The following is a 22,336-nucleotide window of genomic DNA, read 5'->3' as shown; positions in this document are numbered from 1 at the left end:
TTAGGCATCATGGATCTTCCGGTTCAGCTGTTGCTGGAGCTCCAGCTGCACTACAAAGCCATTGTGAATACGTTGCTCATGGTGTGGGCATGTTTCCCATTACTCCAAACAGAATGGCTGGGTCAGGTCTGGGAGATGAGCCCCATGGAGTCAGTGGGTATCTGTAACTGCTTTATTGATCTGAAGGTAGAGTGGGCATTGGGTGACAGGCACACGCACCACAGCACCAAAGCAGACCGCTTTGAGGAGCCTGCTCTCTCTACCATGGATTTGGGGCAAGCACTTTTAACCACCATCAAATTAGCATCACATGGACACGTGTCAGCAGTGCAAACAGGCCACCATCTCACCAGCTGCCTCCTCCTGGAGAAGATGCTCAGTTGGAAGAGAAGCCTCCCTAGGGTGGAGGTGGAAAATGACAGTAGCCATGTCCTTCTCGTGCCCACCTTTCCTTTTGAAGAAAAGAAAACCCTTATCAACCACATGGAAACAACCAGGTTTCTTTCCTGTTATTCTTTGAGACAGGGTTGCTCTGTGTAGCCCTAGCTATCCTAGAACTCTCTGTAGACCAGGCTGGCCTCCACTCAGAGATCTGCCTTCCGAGGGCTGGGATTAAATAGGCTTCTTAACGTGTCAGAACCAATGAGATGGCTCAGTGGGTGAGACTGCTTGCTGAGTAAGCCCAGTGACCTGAGTTCAGTCCCCAGAAACCAGGTAAGGCTAGATGGAGAGAATGACTTCCATATATGCAGTGTGCCATGTGCCCACAGAAATGGATGATACACAGGAGTAGTAAAAATTCAAAGGCTGACAACTTGAGTTCAATCCCTGGGACACACCTGGTAGCAGGGAAGGGCTAACTCTGCCAAGTTATCCTCTGACCCTCACAAAATGGCATGTCACATACCCCCTCCTCAGCATGCAAATAAATACAATTTAAAAAGGAAAAAAATAAAGCCGGGGGGGGGGGTGTGCACACCTATAATCCCAGCACTCAGGAGGCAGAGACAGGTGACCCCTAGGCTCTGGGCCTGCCTGCTCTACAGAGTGAGTTCCAGGACTGCCAGAGCTACAAAAACCTGTCTCAGAAAAATAAATAGCAAAAGGGAAAGGGAAATCTCTTAAACACTATGGTTGCAAAATTGCCTAGCACTTGCCGGTGCAGGCTGGAGGATCAGAAGTTCAAGACCAGCTACATAGAACATTATCAAAACAAAACCCTGAATCCAGGTCCAGGTAGGGAAAATAGATGGTGATGATTCCAGAAGCAGTCAGTGCTGGGCGGTGGGAGTGGGGGAGAAAAAAGGAGGGTGGGGGTGAGGAAACAACCCTAAGCACCCCCTCATGGCCAAACACCATAAGCCACAAAGCAAAATACTTAAAAGTGTTAACTTATTGGAGCACAAGTAATCCAGGCAGGGCCTATCCATCATGTTTGCCTAACATGAGGAAGAGCCTAATTTCCATCCCCAGTACCACAAAAGAATTAAAAGTAACTCACAAGTTTATGGTGACGTAAAGAAGTCAGGCCTAGCAGTACAAACCTTAGATTCACCTACTGGGGAGGCTGAGACAAGCGGATTAAACATTAGAGAGTTCAAGACCAGCCTAGACTTTGCCTCAATATAAAAAGTAAAATGGTTAGGTGAGCCCAAGAGATGACTCACCTGGCAAGAGTGTTTGTCACTCAAACCTGACGTCCTGAGTTGGTCCCCAGGGCCCATGACAGAACCAACTCATGAGTTTTCCAAAAGGGAGCTGGACAGATGGCTCATTGTTTAAGAGCACCTGCTACTCTTGCAGAGGACTAGCACCCACACAGTGGCTCGCAACCATCCAGAGTTCCAGTTCTAGTGGGTCAGATGTCTTCTGACCAACACAGACATTAGTCACTAGCACACATGTAGGCAAAACATGCATAATTTTTTTTAAAAAGGCAATAATAGAGCCCCTGCCTAGAATCCCCCAGTGAGGGGCTGGGGCGTGGCTCAGTGGTAGAGGCCCTGCCTACCATGTGTTACCAGTGAACCTTTCGTTCACTCTCTTGCTTCCACCAAGAAGTATACAGTAGCTGGCAGTGGTGGTATAGGCTTGTCGTGAAGGCTGAAGCAGAATTATAAAATAAAGAGTACAAAACCAGCTTGGGCAATTTATCTAAAAAATAGGAGATGGTGCTGGAGAAGGAGGAGGAGGGGGAGAAGGATGAGGAAGAGGGGGAGGAGGAAAACAGGGAGGAGGAGGGGGAGGAGGCTAGGACCCTGGGCTCAATCCCCAAAAGAGAAGAAGAAAAGCAGCCAGGGAAATGGCTCCGTCCTGAAAGTGCCGGAAATACCATCGTGGGGAGCTGAGCTCTACCTCCAGCATCCATGTGGTGCTAGCAGTTCAGCCTTCTCCCTCCCCCCTATAACTCCAGCACTAAGGGACGTGCTAGATTCAGGAGAATCCTGAAGCTCGCTGACCAACCAGTCTAGGCAAGTCTGAGCTCAAGATTTAGCAGAAGGTTGAGTGTCTTGAAAAATAAGGTGGAGAAGAGCTAGAGAGATGGCTCAGGCTAAGAGTGATTGCTGCTTTTCTAGAGGATGCCAGTTTGACTCCCAGCACTGACACTGGGCAGTGCACAACCTCCTGTGACTCCAGTCTAGGAGACCTTAACCCCTCTGCTGGACCCTGAAGCCACCTGCAGTCCCATGCACAAACCTACGTGTAGTTGTAGACATGTGCATAATTAAATTTTTTAAATAATAAAACTTGGTTTTTTATGTGGACATAACCAGGTGGTGGTGGCACAAACCTTTAATCCCAGCACTCGAGGCAGAAACAGGCAGATCTCTGAATTCAAGGCCAGCCTGATCTACAGAGAGAGTTCCAGGATAGCTAAGGTGACTCAAAGAAGTCCTATCTCAAAACAACAACAAAAGATGATACCTGAGGTCACCCTCTGGCCTCTATGGTCATGCACATATGGGTTGTGCATGCATGAATGCACGAGTGCACACACAAAATGCACAAAGGCATACATGCACCACAAGCACGCACGCAAGAAGCAATCAGCCCTGAATCACATCTGTAGCTTTGCCGATTGTCCTATGTCCAGTATTACATTCCTGGTGTCTATCCCTTCTTGTGCCTTAGTTATGTAACATGTTAATGTTACGAGAAGTCAAGCAGAATAGACCAGAATGCTCTGTACCAATTTTTCTATTTTTATGTTGAAGAAGTCCTAAAATATTTCCATGTAGAGATTAAAATACATACACAGATGGGTGAGAGCAACTAGAACAGTCATCTTTCTCCTGAGTGGGTGAACAAGTGCTGGTGGTCAAAGTGGTAAGGAAGCCATTCTGCAAGCCTCTGTGTGGGCTAGCGGGAGACCTCTACCTGAGTTTGTTAGCTTTTCTTTTTCTTCCTTCCTCCGTCCCTCCATCCCTCCCTCCCCCCCTTTCTTCCTTCTTTTCTTTTTAAGAGAGTCTCTTTATGTAGCCATGGCTATCCTGAAACCCACTACATAGACCAGACTGGCCTGGAACCCAGAGGGACTGGCCTGACTGTGTCTGCAGAATGCTGGAACTAAAGGCAGCATGACCCTGCCCACCTTTGTTACTTTCAAGGGCCTGTGTAGCTGGGAGCAACACAGATTTGTGTCCCACCCCCATCCTCTGCCTCCCCACAATGTCCCAGCCCCCCACACACAGCTTTTCCCTTTCCCAAAGTTACTCCTTACAGTTAAAACATATTTAGAATATGTTTCAGTAGTTCCTCTGCAAATGGATTTCAAAGGCCACGGCTTGACTAGACATTCTGCCTGTAAGTCCTAGGACTTAGAGGCCTGAGGCAAGAAGATTGTGGTGAGTTCAGTAGTCAATTTGAGCTACCTAGGCCCTGTCTCAAAAGAGCTAAGAGATGAGCAGCAGGGAAAGCACTTACCATGGAAGCTGGAGGCCTAAGCTCAGATCACAAGAGTCTGTAGATAAGACTGGAGTCCGTGGTACCTGTATATAATCTCAGCACTCTTGGATGAAGTGACAGGCTGACCCAAGAGAATCTTCTACAAGCTCACAGGCCCAGAGTACTTAGCCCGGCAGCAAACACCCAGAGGAACTATCTCAAAAATGGTAGAAGGCAAGAACTAATACCCAAGGACAAGCAAAAAACAAAAGAAATGTAAGAAGGAACTGGTAAAGTGGCTTTGTGGTCAAAGACACTTGTCACCAAGCCTGATGACCTTCCATCCCAGGGACCCACACAGCAGAGCTGAATCCTAAAACTTGTGACCACATATGCACAGTAGCATACACGCACTGGCATAGGCTACACCTTCGTCAGAAACATTTTCTGCCGTGGTTCATTTATCATTCAACTAGTAAAGTAACACTTTTCTTCCATGGATGTGAAATATCCTAAAAGTAATGAATTTATTTATGTGTGTGTGTGTGTGTGTGTGTGTGTGTGTGTGTGTGTGTGTGTGTATCTTCTCCATGATTTTCTCAAAATGCTGTAGTTTAGTCTGCTATATCCATTCATATTTGTTTGTATTTATTTATGTTTTGTTTTGAGATACCCTCATGAAGCCCGGGCTCATCTCACACCTGTGAGGTAGCCAAGGCTGACCTCTGACCTCAGATCACCATGCCTCCGGAGTGCTGGGATTATAGGCCTGTGCCTTCTTTCCTGGTTTCTGTGGTGCTGGAGATGGAACTCAGGGCTTCCTAGGCAAGCACTGTACCAACTGAGCCATACGCCAGGCACCTCAGCTGGCGTGTGTTTGGTTTTGAAACAGTCTCACTGTGTCGCTCTGGTGCTGACTCTCCTGGAACTCACTATGTAGACCCGGCTAGCTTTGAGCTCACAGAGATCCAACTGCCTTCCAAGTGCTGGGACTACGGACATGCACCGCTACGCCGATCTATTAATTTTATTTTATTTTGTTTTGTTTTTATATGAGTACACTGTAGCTGTCTTCAGACACACCAGAAGAGGGCATCAGATCTCATTACAGATGGTTGTGAGCCACTATGTGGTTGCTGGGATTTGAACTCAGGACCTCTGGAAGAACAGGCAGTGCTCTTAACCACTGAGCCATCTCTCCAGCCCTTGTTTTGTTTTTAACTTGAATTTTAATTTGTATTTCCCTTAAGACTGAGGATCCTGGCCACCTCCGTGTGTTATTCTTAAACATTTTGTGGCATATCTGTTCAGTTTTTTTTTTTTTTTCAGCCCATCTCTGGTGCCTTTTTACTAAGATAGCCAAGTCTCTCCACTCCTACCACCCCCAGGATTCTGATTAGCACATTCTCAAAGACCTTTCTGCACCCCCTTCCCTAGAAAGAAGTAAGTTCCTTGGTTCCAGGTACCTTGCTCTCCTGCAGGTTCCCTGAAGTCTCCCATTTAGAAACGAGTGCCTCCCTTGAATATTTTAGGTGACTCGGTTTCCTTGTCAGGCCTATTTCCTGAGCTCAGTGTCCAAGCAGAGCCTCCCAGGCATCATCCCTGTAAGATGCTGGGACCTCCATAGGGGCCACACACGGGAATCACCTGCTTGGGAAGCATGGACCTGAGCTGGGAGCCTGCTGGTTAAGGATGCCCACTCCTCTGCAGAGGAGGACCTGACTCTTTGCTCTTGGGCCAGAGCCCCATGCCAGTTGTTCTGGGCTCCAGTATGAGAAAGCACAGTTGCTTCAGCCCAGAGCTCAGCTTAATCCCTAGAGGGCCAGGCATGCCCCCAGCCTCACCCTGCCTCAACTCCATGCCTATTCTGGGATACTCTGCCCACCCACATTCTAGGGTTTCCGGCCTATTAAAACTTGCCTAAATCCTGTGGGTGTTCCTCTCCTTTTCCGCCACCTACTTTATCCCCCTGTCTTCTCCACTTCTTGGGCACAGGCTTTTTAAACAAGGGGCGGGGACGTTTGCCTGGGACCTTTCCTCTTTCTCTTATGCTGTATGCTAATAGGATATATGCCAGAATATGTATGTGTGTGTGTGTGTGTGTGTGTGTGTGTGTGTGTGTGTGTGTGTATGCGCAAAGAGTCAGGTTCTCCTCTGCAGAGGAGTGGGCATCCTTAACCAGCAGACTCCCAGCGCAGAGCCTAACAGAAGTCACAGACTACTCTATTTTTTTTTTTTTTCGGAGCTGGGGACCGAACCCAGGGCCTTGCGCTTGCTAGGCAAGTGCTCTACCACTGAGCTAAATCCCCAACCCCATGACTACTCTATTTTTTAAAAAAGGCAATGGGGTGGACCTGACATTTACAGGAGTCAGGCATGGTACCAAATGCCCATGATGTCCATACTGGGGAAGCAGAACAAAAGGCTCATGAGTTCAAGGATGGCCTGAGATACATAAGGCCCCTTGCTAAAACCAAAGGCAACCAAAACAGTGTCCAAAAGTAGTTCCTTCTGAGTGGTAAGATCCAAGTGACTTATTCAAATGACTTTGTTTCTTTTCCTTCTCTCTCTCTCCCTCCCTTCTTTATTTCTTTCACTTTAAACAAAAAGAATTTTAGGGGCTGGAAAGATGGCTTAACATTTAAGAGCACTTGTTGCTCTTGCAGAGGACCCAGGCTGAGTTCCCAGTACCCACATGGGCTCACAACTATCTGTAACTCCAGTTTCTGGGGATATGATGCACTCTTCTGACCCTTCAAGGGCACTGAGCATAGGGTGTGGGAGCGCATGCGTGATGATCGTGTGTGGAGGTCAGAGGGCAAGTTGCAGGAGCCGTTCCCCTTTTCCACTATGTGGGTCTCAGGGATAGAATGCAGACCACCAGACTTAGAAACAAGCTCTTTTATTGGCTGAGCATCTTGCCAGCTCACTCTTCTCCCTCCGTCCCTCCCTCCCTCCCTCCCTCCGTCCCTCCCTCCCTCCCTCCCTCCGTCCCTCCCTCCTTCTTCCCTCCTCTCCTCTCCCCTGCCCCCTCCCTCCTCCATTCCCTATGTACCTAAAGCTGGCTTTGTACTCACAGCAGTCCCCCTGCATCGAGCTCCTGAGTACTATATTACAGCCCTGTACCGCCCTGCCTGGCACTGTATCTGGCTCAAGGAACAGCCAGTGCTTTACCCGTGAGAGGGGCAAAGGTCTTTTGGATCACAGAGTGGAAGAAACTGGTTTTACTTGACTGCTGTGAGGAAGACCTAAACAGGAGAGGTCAAGGAGAGTCCAGGAACTCAAACCCAAAGGTGTCAAGTTGGAGATCCCAGAAAGATCAGAGAGTGGCTAGGGCTCACCTGCAGCCAGCCGAAGTTCAGAGACACTCAGTGTGGAGGTCAGGGCCCAGGAAGAGCCTATATGGAAGGTAGGAAGGAGCCTGGGATATGGAGATCCAGGGAGCTGCCTTCAATGATGCGGCTGGCTAGGTGCTAAGAGTACAGGGTCCACCAGCTTCAGAAGTTTCTGGAGCTACATGGCTTTTGGCAGCCTACTGTAGCAGCTCTGGTAAAGGGCTCAAAGGAGGTCAGACATCCTTCTAGAGTCTTACTGAAAAGAGAAATGAGGAAGCCATAAGGGTTTGTTTTGTTTCTAGGACACAAATCTTGTTGTTGTTTTATAAAGCATGTGCATGAGTGCTGGGCCTGCATGTATACCTGTGTACCATGTGTGTGTGCTTGCATGTATACCTGTGTACCATGTGTGTGCTTGCTGGCTGCAGAAGTCAGAAGAAGCCATTTAGATTCCCTGGAACTGGAGTTATGGATGGTTGTGAGCTGCCATGTGAGCGCTGGAAATTAAACTGTATCCTTTGCAAGAACCACTGCCAAGACATCTTTCTAGTCCGTGTTTGTTGTTTTGAAATTAATGTGTGTATATTAGAATTATTTATTTTATTATTTTCTATGTGCTCCCTGGCAAAGGGACCAATCTAGTGTCCTCTGGGGCTGGGGCCTGTGAGATAGCTTAGCAGGTAAGAACTCTTGCTGTACAGGCCTAGAAAGTAGCCAGTTCCTCTGTGTGTGGTGTGTGTGTGTGTGTGTGTGTGTGTGTGTGTGTGTGTGTGTGTGCTGTTGTTGTTCCGTGTGTGGTGGTGGTGGTGGTGGTGGTGGTGATGGTGTATGTTGCTGCTGTTGTTGTTGTTGAGCCAGTTCCTGTGTGTGTGTTGTTGTTGTTGTTTTGTGTGTGTTGTTGTGGTTGTGTGTTGGTGGTGGTGGTGTGTGTATGGTATTGGTGTTGTTGTGTGTGTGTGTGTGTTGTTGTTGTTGTTGAGCTGGTTCCTCTGTGTGTGTGTGTGTGTGTGTGTGTGTGTGTGTGTGTGTGTGTGTGTTGGTGGTGGTGGTATTCGTTTGTTCTGAAACTGGGTCTCAGTATGAAGCCCTGGCTGACACTGAACTCTGCCTGCCACCCTCTTCCGGCTGCTAGGTTTAAAGGCATGGGCCACCAAGCCGGATGATATCAGTTCTACTTCTGGAATCCCCGTAAAGGTATGAGAGAAATAAATCCAATAACCACAACAACAATATTAAAGAAATAATTTGAAAACCAGAATAGGGTGTGGCTCTGCAGTAGGGCACTTGCCTAAAATCCCCTAGAGAGAGTCTGGGGCATGTGGGGCTTGTGGGAGGCTCTGGATTCCACCCCTGGGTGCTAGGCTGGATGGTATGTGTGGCAGAGGCTCTACAGCTCATCTGTAACCGCCATCCTGTGTGCGGGGTTCTGGATCCTGCTTTGTAACTGCTGTCAAGGTTAGACTTGTCTCAACTCTGACTTGCTGTGCCCCTCCCTGCCACACCCATAACCACAGTGGGACTAGGAAACGCCCTTGAGCTCTGCAGGGAACCACCAAGAGCTTAAAAAAGAAATAGTTTGTGGTGCCTCCAGCCCTAAAGCAGAAAGCAGAAGGAAGGGAAGTCCAATTGCTTCCTTAAGAGAAAGGGATTTCCTGGGCTAGTGACTTTCCTTTTGGAGTCTCTGCTGGCCCAGCCTTCTGATCTCTTTGCTGCACCTGCCCAGAGACTGGAAGCCTCTAGCTCTGGTTTCTCAGCCTCCTCACTGCTGGAGTGAGGTCCTGTTTACAATTGAAAGACTGATCCCATGCCAGAGTCCAGGTGTAAGCTCACAGGCTCTTTCCTCACAGGCAGCCATCAGTGTTGGGCAAGTAGAAGCTACTCAAATGCTGCTCTAAAATGCAAAACAAAACAAAACAAAAAGCAACTAAACAAAAAAGAAAATGGGCCAGAGGCTGGAGTTCTCACCAGCATACAGAAGCACCAGGTTCCACTTCCAATACTCCACAAACCAGGCTAAATATCCACAAAGACCCCTACCTCTGAATGCACAAAAGCTTTGTTTGCAACAGTTTCTAAGGGACAGAACCCAGGTGTCCAGTAGCTGGCCCAGGGTTCAGCAAACCATAGAACCTCTGGCCTGTGGAGCCAGCCAGCTGCCCTGCCAAACCCACACACTTTACTAACAGTGGATTTCAATGTTTGCCACAGATATCTGTGTGGCCTGAAACCCTCTAATATCTCTTACAGAAAGGTCTCTCAATGAGAGCAACTCAACATGTGTTCAAACACTTGCCACATAAGGAGGCAAATGCATGTGCATCGTGAGTGAATATCAGAAGCCTGAAGCAGCAGGCTATGGTGCTGCGCCCCTGTGATCCCAGCACTGGAACGAATGAGAGGAGTTCCAAGCCATCAAGGGCAACCCTGTCTGTGTGGGGATGTGTGCGCAAGCATGTGCCTGCACTAGTGTCTGTCTGTGTGGAGATGTGTGTGCATGCATGTGCCTACACTAGTGTTTGTGGGGATGTGTGTGCAAGCATGTGCCTGCACTAGTGTCTGTCTGTGTGATGTGTATGCATGCATGTGCCGCACTAGTGTCTGTCTGTGTGGAGATGTGTGTGCATGCATGTGCCCGCACTAGTGTCTGTCTGTGTGGAGATGTGTGTGCATGCATGTGCCCGCACTAGTGTCTGTCTGTGTGGAGATGTGCGCATGCATGTGCCTGCACTAGTGTCTGTCTGTGTGGAGATGTGTGTGCATGCATGTGCCTGCACTAGTGTCTTTCCTTAGGAATCATCCACCTTGTCTTCTAAGACAGGATCTCTTACTGGGTAGGTGTTCCCCAAGTTACGTTAGATTGGTGGCCAGCAAGCTCTAGGGATTCCAGTGTCTACTCTCCAGCCCTGAGATTACAAGCATACAGTGCCAGGCTTTTCTTTTTTTTTTTTTTTTTTTTTTTGTTCTTTTTTTTCAGAGCTGGGGACCGAACCCAGGGCCTTGCGCTTCCTAGGCAAGTGCTCTACCACTGAGCTAAATCCCCAGCCCCGGCTTTTCTTTTTTTAATGTGTATTCTGAGATTAAACTCTTGTCTTTATGCTTGCAGTACAAGCACTTCACAAACTAATCCAATTTCCCAGCTCAAAGCCCTTTCTAAAAAGTGTAAAACCAGCCAGCATGGTAGTACATGCCATTGGTCCCAGCAGAGGCAGACAGATCTACATAGCAAGTTCCAGGGTAGCCAGGACTACATGGAGACCTTGTCTTTAAAAAATGAAAACAAAGGGTTGGGGATTTAGCTCAGTGGTAGAGCGCTTGCCTAGAAGGCCCTGGGTTCGGTCCCCAGCTCCAAAAAAAAGAAAAAAGAAAAAAAATGAAAACAAAAATTAAAAATTAGGTTTTTTTTTAAAGTGTAAAAGCCAAGGGCTGGAAAGATGGCTCAGCATTAAGAGCACTTGTTGGGGGGTTGGGGATTTAGCTCAGTGGTAGAGCGCTTGCCTAGGAAGCGCAAGGCCCTGGGTTCGGTCCCAGCTCCGGGGGAAAAAAAAAAGAACCAAAAAAAAAAAAAAAAAAACCACTTGTTGGTCATTCAGAGGACTGTAGTTTGGTTCCCAGCAGCTAACAACCTGCAGCTCTAGGGCATTTGAGACCTATAAGCACACGCGCACGCACACACACACACACACACACACACACACACACACACACACACATTCATACATCCACTTCAACATACATAACACATAAACACACGTTTAGAAAAGTCAACGCCACCCAGCTGCTTGTGGCATATGGTAGTAATATCAGTGCTTGGGAGGGTAAGGCAGGAGGATTGTGGCAAATCGGATGTCAGTCTACCTATGTTGTGAATTCTAGGCCACAGTGAGACAGTTTAAAAAAAAGGAAAAGTCAAGGGGGGCATGGTGGCACATGCCTTTTACTCCAGCTTCGCAGAGGCAGGCTGATCTCTACAAGTTCCAGGCCAGTCTGGTCTACTAGAGAGTTTTGGGGCAGTCAAGGTTATAGAATAAAACCTGCCAATAAACAAAACAAACGCGATTCAAGTTTTTGCAAAACTGCGCAAGTGAGAAAGGGCCTGGCAGATGGAGTCCCCAGGAGAAAAGGCTCTGGCTTCCAGCCCGCGGGGCAGGGCGTCCGGGGTTTCCTGCAAACGCTAAGCCCGGACAACAGAGGAGCGGATGTGCTTGGGAGCCCACTGCTCCTTCAGCAGGAGTCGGGTCTTCTGGGTCTACTGAAACCCTGTCTGGAACTCAACACCGGCGTCGCCACGCAGAATCCTAATGCTAACGCGACCTGAGAGGAGTCTCCTCGCTAGGCGCGGCCCCTCCTGTCCTAGCGCGCCCGCCCTGCCCACTGACGCCACACGTCCCGCCCTTTCCCCGCCCCTCACGGGCCGCGGCGGGAGAGCCGCCCTCCCATTGGTCTAGAGCTTCAGCAGACGCGCCTGGGATTGACGGACGTTCGCGTCGCTCCCGCCTCCAGTCCCGGCGCGGCGCGCGATTGGCTGTAGATGTGGAGAGTCTTCGTTCCCCGGCCTGGGCGGTGCGGACGAGGCCTGAGGCGGCGGCGCGAGGCAGGTGAGCCGTGGCAAACGGGCTGGGGAAACGAGTGGGCGGAGGTCGCCGCGGACCCACTGCGAGCACTGGGGACTGTCTCAGGGCCGGCCGGGATGTAGGTTGCAGGGACGGCCCGAAGTGGGAACCACTAACCGGCCACGACGCGCGTGACGTCTTTCGCGTTGCCAGGCCGCGCGTCCCGGTACCCTGAGTCCAGTGCCCGGTGTACCCGGCCACTCTGGTCCCCCTTGCCTCGGACCCCTGCGTGTTAGGTTCCGGGGTCTCCTGCTACCCGTCGAGGCGCACCCACGCAGGCGCCATCCCGGGGGCGCACCCTCCCGGGGCGCAGGTGTTGTAGGTGCGGGGAAGGGCGCGGGCCGGGTAGTGAGTCCCTGGCCTGAACACCTTGCAACTAGGTTATCCCAAGCTAGTTGCCTTCACTCCCAGCCCGGCGCGCAGGACGGTACCAAGGCTGGCCCGCTGGAGCTTTATTGGATGCAGCCCGATGGCTGATGGCGAACTTTGCTGCTCCCCGTGGTGTAGTGTGAAGTGCAGTCCTGCGGTGTGCGCTTCGCGCCTCCTGAACAGATTACTAATTAGATTTTACCGGCCCTTCCATTGTACCTGTGTCAGATTTTAACTTGACTGTTCAAGCATCTTAGATCCCTCAAAGCTCTTTTCCTTTTTTCTTTCTGAGTCCCAGCCTCATGTTCTTTTTCTTTCTGTCTTTTGTTTGTTTTAGGAGCCCGGGTTCCTTGCATAGTTCTGACTGTCTCGCTGACCTCACAGAGATCTTGCCTCTGCTTCCTGAGTGCTGGGGTAAAAGGGTGTGTGCAACTAAGTTGGCAGCTTGAGGTAGTCTGGCCTCGAATTCACTATATAGTAGATGACCTTGAGTTCCTAATCCTCCTGCCTCCATGTACCTAGCATTAGATAAAAGTGTGCACAACCCTGTGAGTCCGGTTCTGGCTACATGTTCTTGAACATTGTTGCAGTAACTTCTGGTTCTTCTGTCTTGTTTTCCTTGGTCAGGCTTGAACTCTTTGGTTTTTCGAGACGGGGTTTCTCTCTGTAGCCCTAGTGGTCCTGGAACTGCCAGAGATCCATCTGCCAAGTGCTGGATTAAAGGCGTTCACCACCACCGCTGGGCTCCGGCTTGCACTTTCATAACGTGCAGGCTGTGGGTGATATGCTTGAGCCTTTGCTCCAATCACGTAAGGATCTGCGAGGACTCTCCTGCCTTACATTTTTGGTCTTTTGTTTTTTTGTTTTGACCAGGTCTTTTGTAACTCCAGCAGGCTCTTAGTTGAAATCCAGATGCTTGTGCTTCCAACTCCCCATTGCTGGAATCACAGGTGTGTACAACATGCCCTCACTTGAGAGTTGTGCCAGAGATTTGGAGAGATACTTTTTTTTTTTTTTTTTTTTTTTTTGGTTCTTTTTTTCGGAGCTGGGGACCGAACCCAGGGCCTTGAGCTTCCTAGGTAAGCGCTCTACCACTGAGCTAAATCCCCAGCCCTGGAGAGATACTTTTTATTTCCCAAAGGTTGGCAGCCTCAGCTTATTTACCCTTTGTTTTTTCTGGGTGAGAGCAGAAAGGGGATGAATGCACAAGGTAGCTAGCTGCTGTGCGCGTGCACACACACACGTGTGTGTGTGTGTGTGTGTGTGTGTGTGTGTGTGTGTGTGTGCATTTGGTGAAAATTTCCACTTTAAACTGTATATGGTGTTACACAACTATCACCATTATCTAATTCCATTGGCTTTTCATCACCTTAAAGGTAAACCCAGAACTCACCAAGCAGTCCCTCCCATTTTCCTCCTCCCTGTCCGTTAACTGCCACTCTGCTTACAGCCTGTGCGGTTACCTGTTCTAGTTCTCTCATTTAAGGCTCATCCATGCTGTGTGGCATGCGTTCCTACTCTATGACTTCCTGTTCTGAATCGTTTCCACTGTATGCACCTCTTAAGTATGTAAAGATACTTTTTACCACATTTTATTTACATGTGAATGTTTGCTGAGGTCAGGAGGACCATTTACTGGAGACACTTGTCTCTTTTACCTGTCCAAGTCCTGGGGGACTAAGCTCAGGTCATCAGGTGTGGTAGCAGACACTGAGCCTCCTCAAAGACCCTATTAAATCCTGTTTATGCACATCAGTGGACATTTGGGTTGTTTCCACCTGCTGGATTATTTAATCAGGGCTGCTGGGAACATGGGAACAAGTTTCTGCTTGAACACCTGTTCTTGTGTGTGTGTGTGTGTGTGTGTGTGTGTGTGTGTGTGTGTGCGCATGTCTGAGAGTGGGGTGGGGGGAGAGGGAAGGATTGTGGAGGAGGCCCAAGATTGATGTTGGGTGCCTATCTCAGTCATTCTCTACCTTTGTTCTTACCATTTGTTTTGGTTTGTTTTCTTCAAGACAGGGTCTCACTTTGTAGCCCAAACTGTCCTGGTTCTGTAGACCAGGCTGGTCTCCCTGCCTATGCAAATACTGGCATTAAAGGCATGCAGCACTTGCTTCCTTAATTTTTGAAGCAGTGTCTCTCACTAGAACCCCATGCTCACAAATTTGGCATAAACTGATTGGCCAACAAGCTCCAGAGATCTTCCTGTCTCCTCCTCTCCAGTGCTAGGATTACAGTTGCAGGCTGCTGTGCTCCGCTGTTTCTTTGGGTTCTAGGGATCAGACTCATGTCTTAATGTGTGTGTTTCTAACGCTTTCCTGGCTAGGCCATAGCTCCAGCCCCTGAACACCTGTTACTAATTCTTGGAGTGTAGACCTAGGAGTAGAATTGTCAGGTCACATGGAAATTCTATGTTTAACTCTGTGTGGAGCATCCAGACTGCTTTTCTGCAAAGCGGCATGTTTTACACTCCCACCCACAATGTGGGAGACTGTCCACTTTGTCCACATCTTTCCTATTGCTTGTTTTCCTTCCGTTCACCCACCCACCCCATCTCAGTGAAGTGTATCTTTGACTTTGGTCTGCATTTCCCTGACCTCATTGGCCATCTGTATGTCTTTGGAGAGATGCCTTCCCAGCCCATGTGCACATGTGCATGTGTGTAGACCAGGCAACTCACAGTCCATTCGCCTCTGCCTCCCAAGTGCTGGGATTAAAAGTGTGATCCACCATGCTTATGTAGCCTCTCCCTGTTCTTTAGTTAGGTTGTCTTGATGATCTGTGAAAGCTGTTTATACATTCCAGATACACATATATGACTTGCAAATACCACCCCACCTCTGTCTCCATCTCTCTTTGAGGTAGCACCTCACCTTAGACTGGTGTCAAAGTCATGGTCATTCTGCCTCAGCCTCCTGAGTGCAACTGGTGTTTGTTACCATGCTTTGCTTCACCTGTGACTCCCTCCCTGTAATTATTATTCGTGTGTGGTATGTATGGGCTTGTGTGTGTATATGGAAGTTCTCTTTCACCTTCCATTGGTCCTGGGGATGAGCTCTGGGCATCAGACTTATGTTACAAATGCTTTAACCATTGAGCCGTTTGCCAGCGGTGGCCATCTTTTTGATAGTGTTTGTTGCGCTGTTGTTTTGAGGCAAGTTGCCAATGTATAGCACTCTATAGACCAGACTGCCTCAAACTTAAGAGACTTATCTGTCCCTGCCTCTTAGGCAGTTTTAATGTTTTCCTTAGGTGGATATCTTGCAAACCCTAGGTCATGAAGACTTGTCTTTTTATTCTTAAAAGTTTGATAGTTTCTGTGATTGTGAGTTCATTGCAGGCTATGATGTCTGAGGGTCTGACTTCATTCTTTCCATGGTAACTCAACCATTCTAACAGCATTTGCAGAAAGAGACCTTCTTTCCTTGTCAGATGGCCCCAGAAGGAAGGTTAACCTATGACCCTGTACACCATTCTGTTGGAGTACGTCTGCTCATATGCCAAGACTGTATTGCAGTGGATTCCTCAGCTCAGCTCCTTTTTCCAGGCATGTTTGTTCTCTGGAACCTTCTGCAGTTCTGTGTAAATGAGGAACGGCTTTTCCAGGTTTGCAGAAAAGGCTCTGGGATATTGACAAGGGTCACAGTACATCCCTTGGGCAGCATTATTTGTTGGGATAGTGAGCCTTTCTGTTCTTGGACTTTTTATATTTCATTCAGTGCCCAGTTCTGCCCTTGGAAGGTTAAATTGATTCCCAAGGGCTTCTTGCTTGTGTTGTGGAACGAATTCTTTTTCTTTTTTTAAGGATTTATTTATTATATAAATAGTGATCTACCTGCATATGTGCCTGTGGGTCAGAAGAGGGCACCAGATCTCATTACAGATGGTTGCGAGCCCCCATGTGGTTGCTGGGAATTGAACTCAGGACCTCTGGAAGAGCAGTCAGTGCTCTTAAGGGCTGAGCCATCTCCCCAGCCCATATGGAAGGAATTCTTAACTCCACTTAACCTTATTTGTTGCTAGCATGTGGAAGCACAGCTGGCTTTGTGTGGTCATATACCCTGCCACTTTGCTGAATTTATTAGCTTTTGGCTATTCCATGAAACCCTGTCAGCTGAGAGTAAAGGTTACCTTACTGCTGCTGCCTTTCTGGTCTGTACGGCACGCTTTCTCCCCTTGTCTTGAATAATTGCTCTGGCTTGAACTTCAGGCATTGAGATCCACTGCTGCCTTGTCCTGTTCTTTCCTGCACTTAGGAGCATGAGGTCTTTTCGCCTTTAGGTGTGATGCTGCCTGTGGGCTTTTCACTGATGCCTGTGGGCTGCATTCAGGAAGTTCCCTCCCAGACTGACCTGCCTAAGTAGCTCAGGATGAACTTGTGCTCCTCCTGCTTCTACAGGATTACACGTGTACCGCCACACCTAGTTTATGCAATGCAGGGATAGAACCCAGCACCTGTGTACGAGAAGTGTACATTCTATGCCCTGAACCACACCCACACTAATTTTTTTGGCGAGGTGGGGTCAGTTAGCTTTGTACCTCAGACTTGGAGTTTTCCCTTCAGAGAGCTGGGAGTGCAGATGGGAGCCAGCACACTTGGCTTATTGAGTACTCTGTTATGCACGACCATGTGTGGGGATTCTCTACACCTACTACCATGCGCACGTGGTTTCACCTGAGGGTATCTCCAGCAGACTTCAGGTTCGACTTCCTCCAGACTCTTATTAGTTTCCTGGACACCCTCACTTCCGTGTTAAATGGGTGTCACTAGTTCTTGAGCCTTTAGAGTTCTTCAATGAAAACCAGGCACTTTTGCTGTTCCAAAGGTTCTTTTCCTTTTGGCTCTTCCTCTGTTCCATGTGTATTAGCCTTTCCATGGACAACACCTAATTTATTCCATGTATGGGTGAATGTGCCATAAGACCTATTCAGAGAGAGGAGGGACAGCTTGCCCAGGTAGCTCTCTCCTTGCCCCTGGGTCCCAGGGATCCAACTCAGGTCACTAGGCCACTGGCAAGTACCTTTGCCTACTGAGCCATCTTGCTGGCCTGTGCTCATCTGTCACAGGGATACGCTGACTGGAGCTTAGTAGATGACCTGTTTTCAAAGACCACGGGGATTAAATGGAGTGTGCTTCACCTTTTTGGGTTTGTGAGTCCAGTGCTCTCCCAAGTACTCTGCTCCTTTTAGGGTCACATCTCATAAACCAGGACACTCTGCATTTGTTCCCAGTAAACAGTGGCAGCAATTTAAAAGTTGGCCTCAGAACTCTTGCCCTCCCTTAACGTTCTCAAGTAAGGCAAGAGAGTCCCCAGGAGCTGGCGAGATGCCTCCCAGGGCACTGATCCCTCAGGCTGCTGCTCCTGGGTCCCTTGAGAAGGGAGTGCCTTGTTGTTCTGGTGAATGCTCAAGGGGCTGGTCCTGGATACTGGCTGAAGGGTTGCCATGCCACCTTCTTGATTGGAAACATGCACTTGTTTTCTCCTCCCTACTCTCCAAATTTGGAATGCACTGCCATTCTGGACCTCCTACCCTGCTAGATTTTCCGATGGTGAATCTGAGAATGAAACCAGTCCCTTCACAGGTGACAGATGAGCAGCTCTCACTGAGGTGCCGGGCTCTGATGGGTTCTGCTCATCAGGCAGTACAGTCTTCATGGTCAGGCAGGTGCACCCCATCGTTTGGAGGTGTGGATTTTAGTCTGGAGACAAGATCTCTGTGACAGATGACTCTTGACCTTTGCAGAATTAAACTGTAAGTCACCGACAGGTGGTGTGAAAGGGTTTCCTGGACCAGGGGTTTCCCAGCAGCAGAGAGGATTCCCTCAGGGCGGGTGTGGTTTCAGAGCGCCACTGTCTGCCTGCCATGCTGCCGCTGCTGCTGCTGCTGCTGCTGCTTTGTTCTTTTTTCTGTGTTGAGCATTGAACCCAGGTCCTCATAGGCTTGCTTGCTTAGTCCTGTCACTGAGCTGTATACCCTGGTTGTGGTCTTTTTTTATTTTATTATTATTGTTTAAGTCCTTTTTGAGCTAGGGTCTTATTAAGTTGGGCTGGCTAAGTGTTCTGTAGAACAGGCAGATCTATAGATTGTCCTGTCTCAGCCTTTCAAGTAGCTGGCATTACAGACCTATCCCACCATACCAGGTTATAGCACTGATGTTTTTTTATTTATCTGTTGTTTGTTTATTGGCTTTTTCAGACAGAGTCTCCCTATATAACCCTATCTCAGCCAGAACTGTCTGTGTAGACCAAGCATACCTGGAACTCTGAGGTTCACTTGCCTCTCTGCCTTCTGGGGGCTGGGATTATAGGTGTACACCACCATGCCTGACGTTATTTTTTTTAAAGGCAAGTCTGACTTTGTAACCTAGGCTGCCCTCTAATTCTCTGCTCCTTCCTCAGCCTTCCTAATGCTTAGTTACAAGTATGCCCTATCAAACCTGGTCTAAGGTAGGTGGTGTGTGTGTGTGTGTGTAATACTGATTTTTTTTCCCCAATAAATAATGGCAGAATTATTTATTTTTGAGGCGGGAATGACCTTGCTCTGTAGCCATGCTGACTTGAAACTTGAAGTCCTCTTGTATTCTATGCCTAGCAAAAACTTGGTTTTTACAAGAGGTTACTCTGGGTTAGTCACAGCCATAGAGTACTTTCATAGCATACAAAATCTCCTGGGTCTCTATCTCTAGTATTACAGGAAAGAAGCCAAAGAAACAATGTTTAAGTATTTTTCTTGACAGTGAACATAGCCATTGAGCCTGCTGGGTAGCACCTGGCTAATGTGGAGCACTGAGTCCTAGGTGATGGTGAATCAGTGAGGTGGAGGCGGGACATGCATGTACATGATGTGTGTGTGCTATGTCTGTGTGTGGTTGTGCCACCCTGGTTCTTCTAGAAGGTTGCATAGGCAGGGATCAAGTGAAGTGTCTGTCTGGAAGGGCTAGGGGGGCATCCACTACCAGTTATGGTGTGATGAGGTTTCCCAGCTCCACTGAGGGATGAGACCTGTGACAGATGGTGCTTCCTAGGAGGCTAGAGGAGAACCTGGCATCTTGTACTCCCCACCCCCTTAGATTGTAGTGTAGGGTACACTGGCAGAACCGAGCCTCCAGGGTTTGATCTCAAATGGTAGGGAAAGTGGTTTTAAGACATGCTGTGGTCCTTCCTGGAGCAGGCCATCATGATTTCTAGCTAAAGCTGTGGTATGGCTCGCTGGATGTACTTTATTGACCGTGCCAGGAAGGGCCAGCCGTCTTTCACCTTCCCAAAGACAGAAGGAGGTGCTGCCCTCAGTTTTTAAGTTTGCCTTTCAGGGTTTCTCTTGAGACCAAGTTCTCTGTTGTTTTTCACATAGAGTTTCCTTACTGTGGGTGCAGATCTTGTGCAGCCAGTATCCACAGGCCCAACCCAGATAACTGTCCCTTGCTATGGCTCGCAGCAGGGAGCAGTAGAAAGATTGTGCTTGTTTTATTTCAGAGCTGCAGTTCTGTTCTGTCTCTTAGGTTTGTGTTGTTTGCATGAAGCTACATTTAATGTAGTCCTGAAATTTTCCTGGTCTGTTTTCTGTTCTGCTGTGAAGAAAGTACAGATATGTTAGGTAGGTGGCAGAGATTCAGGGTAAAAGGACTGAAACTCATTTTTGATGAAAGTATTCACAGATAGAACCTGGCTTTACATTTTCATCCTCAGTGTATGTGGATCCTGCAAGGGGAGAGAGGTGGTGAGAAATCAGTGTGCTAAAGGCTCCTGCTGAGACATGTCTGCTCAAAAACATTTCCGGGGCTGGAGGCAGCGGGAGGTTGTGCATGAGTAGAGCATTTTACCTAGCACGTAGAAGGCCCTCATGTAGACAACTTGGAAGGCAGAGCTCCTGTGTCTGCCTGTTTTGTCTGGAGCCCGGGCTCTACACCTGTTCTCTGTGGGCCAGGGTGCTACCCTAGTGCCCTGGAGCCTACGCTCAGCTCCTGCCTTTGCCCAGCAGCAAGCTGACTTCAAATCCTTGTTTTAGGAAGGAGCATGGTCTGAAAAAGGTTCGTGTCAGTGGTAACACTGGTTTAGGCAGCCAGAAAAGCTGGAGGAGTGACAGGATCTCTGTTGACCAACAGATTCTTTTCAGGGTTTTCTGATGCTGTTGAAAACAGTCATGTTTCTTCACTTACTGTTTTGTTACCCTTCTGCCTATGGATGCAGATCATTTCCAGTTGGTCCCAGAGGCCAAGACTGCACAGAACAGCCTCTTCAGGGTGTGGCCAGGAGGCTCACTCTGGTGAGCAGATGAGAGGGCCTAGGGAGCGGAACAGCGTGAAGACACCAGGAGGAGCAGCACATTACCTTTGGCCTGTAGGTGATGACATGAGCTTATGAGGGTTCAGCTGTATCTGAGCCGTCCATGATAATCAGTAGACTTTAGTCTTCTGTCCCACACAAGGTTGAATTAATCTTCCAACTTGGATTGTTGACCTAGGAGGAAACAAATCTTATATTTATTTTTAAATCGTCACATTCATTTATTGTTTCTCTGTGTGTGAGAGAGAGACACCCAGAGGGAAGACTGATGGCGTGTGTGTGTGTGTGTGTGTGTGTGTGTGTGTGTGTGTGTGTGTGTATGTGTGTGTGTGTGTTTGAATTCAGATTATTAGGCCGGACTCCAAGCACCTTGACCGGCTGAGCCATCTTAGTGGCACCTCCCACCCCCATAGCTGTGAACCTCACACATTCTCTGTTTTAACTTACAGCATAGTTTATATTCCTACAAAGTCATTGCAGCTGACATCGAAGTGTGTGTCTGTCAGGGCACACGTGTACTTATCCATTCTGTCTTCTCTGATTTGGTTTTATGAGATCATCTTACTCTCTTTACATAGCTCAGGCTACTTTGAATTCACTGTCTGTCTGCCTCACCATCCTGAATAGCATTGACTGCAGGTGTGTGCCAAAGAGTAAAATATAATGGTAACTGTTGTCCTGTAATTCAGATCCGCAGTGAGCTTGAAGGAGTGGGCTGCTCTCCTGTTTGCACTGCTGCTCTTTGGGGGGGGGGGAGTGTGTGTGTGTGTGTGTGTGTGTGTGTGTGTCCATCCGTGTATGTGTCCGTGTATGTGAACCTGTGTGTGCAGTCATGTTTTCTGGGCTATGGTGTGATTGGCTGGATCATCAGTAGACACTGAACTGGTGAGTTTGGGCCCAAGGCAGATGGTGAGGGTTCTGTGTCCTCACTTAGCATATTGGGAAACAGGGAGAGTGGTAATCTGCACACAGCTTTGTGTTTAGTAGGCTCCTCTGGAGAAAGCAGTACCAGAGCTCTAGATTGAAGAGACATCAGGTTTAATGAGGCTCGGGGTCTGTCCATGCCTGGTGTCATCGGATCGGTTATTGCTTCATCCCTGTCCTGTCCCAGACCTAGCTGCCCGGACCAGCATGTCTTCACGCTGGTATTCTGTGTGGCATCACCCTTGCATCCCACTTCATCAAACACTTTGTCAGATCCCACTACTCTCAGCTGCAGGTCTCCTGGCCACCTTCGTTCCTCCTGCAGATGTGTGCTCACAGGAAGTTAGGCTCCCTTAGATGGTGGCATGGTTGTCCCCCTGACTGTGGCAGTAGGATGAGCTGTGCAGTGGCAGGGTTGTGCAGTGGCTATATGGGCCTCTGTCCTGGAGCTTCCCCGTGGCTCCATGGCTGAGAGCAGAGCCAAGGTATTCCTCCCCATGGAAATGCATACATAGTCTCTTACATGTCCCTGCTCCCCAGCTTCGGGAATCAAATCTTGGCTGTGTGAGACTTTGTTGTCCCACATAGGTGGTATGAGAGGTATGACAGGGCCAAGTCTCTCTGCTCTTACCCCAGTGATCCCTCTGCCTTCTGATGCTCATCAGGACTTGCAGGCATTAGCCATTGGATTTTGGCCTTGCTCTGCATGTCCTGGGGGTTGAGCCAGGCCAAAAATACCCCAATGGACTAGGGAAAGCTTGGTAGATGTCCAAGTGGTGTCTTTGGGCTCTGGCTTGAACGTGCCAAACAACGCATTTGCCAGAAGACTAGACAGTGAGAAGTCCCTTTGGGGAGTGAGGGTAGGAGTTTGATTTTGATGGCAGAGGATGATGGGATGAAGAGAAGTAGCAGAACACCTGTCCTCAAG

General features: G+C 48.7%; 1 protein-coding gene and 1 long non-coding RNA gene across 46 annotated transcripts in view; one reads left to right on the top strand and one right to left on the bottom strand.

The window, feature by feature from the left end:
• Positions 1-158: 158 nt before the first annotated feature.
• LOC102547493 (uncharacterized) lies at positions 159-22,336 on the bottom strand. Of its 4 annotated transcripts, none has more exons than XR_015634689.1 (3): positions 22,040-22,293; positions 20,530-20,658; positions 159-451 (listed from the first exon to the last, which is right to left on the bottom strand). It is a non-coding gene; the product is annotated as an uncharacterized LOC102547493 (long non-coding RNA). The 4 variants fall into 4 exon arrangements; XR_015634690.1 differs by having other exon boundaries at positions 21,932-22,163; XR_015634688.1 differs by lacking the exon at positions 159-451 and adding an exon at positions 19,650-19,766 and having other exon boundaries at positions 21,932-22,336.
• Positions 11,783-22,336, top strand: part of Sun1 (Sad1 and UNC84 domain containing 1) — a 44,785-nt gene continuing 34,231 nt past the window's right edge. For 15 of the 42 annotated variants that reach the window (XM_087578821.1, XM_087578818.1, XM_087578816.1 and 12 more), the window contains exons 1-2: positions 11,783-11,815; positions 12,537-12,649. The gene's annotated coding sequence lies outside the window, so the exon portion shown is untranslated. The remainder of the gene's footprint in view (positions 11,816-12,536; positions 12,650-22,336) is intronic. The other 27 variants (XM_087578819.1, XM_087578817.1, XM_087578812.1 and 24 more) reach the window with 2 other exon arrangements.

This window comes from Rattus norvegicus, chromosome 12 (genome assembly GCF_021556685.1).
Source record: "Rattus norvegicus strain SHRSP/BbbUtx chromosome 12, alternate assembly SHRSP_T2T, whole genome shotgun sequence".
NCBI classification, from domain to species: Eukaryota; Metazoa; Chordata; class Mammalia; order Rodentia; family Muridae; genus Rattus; species Rattus norvegicus.
Note: the sequence above shows the minus strand (reverse complement) of the source record. Positions and strands in the feature narration are given on the sequence as shown.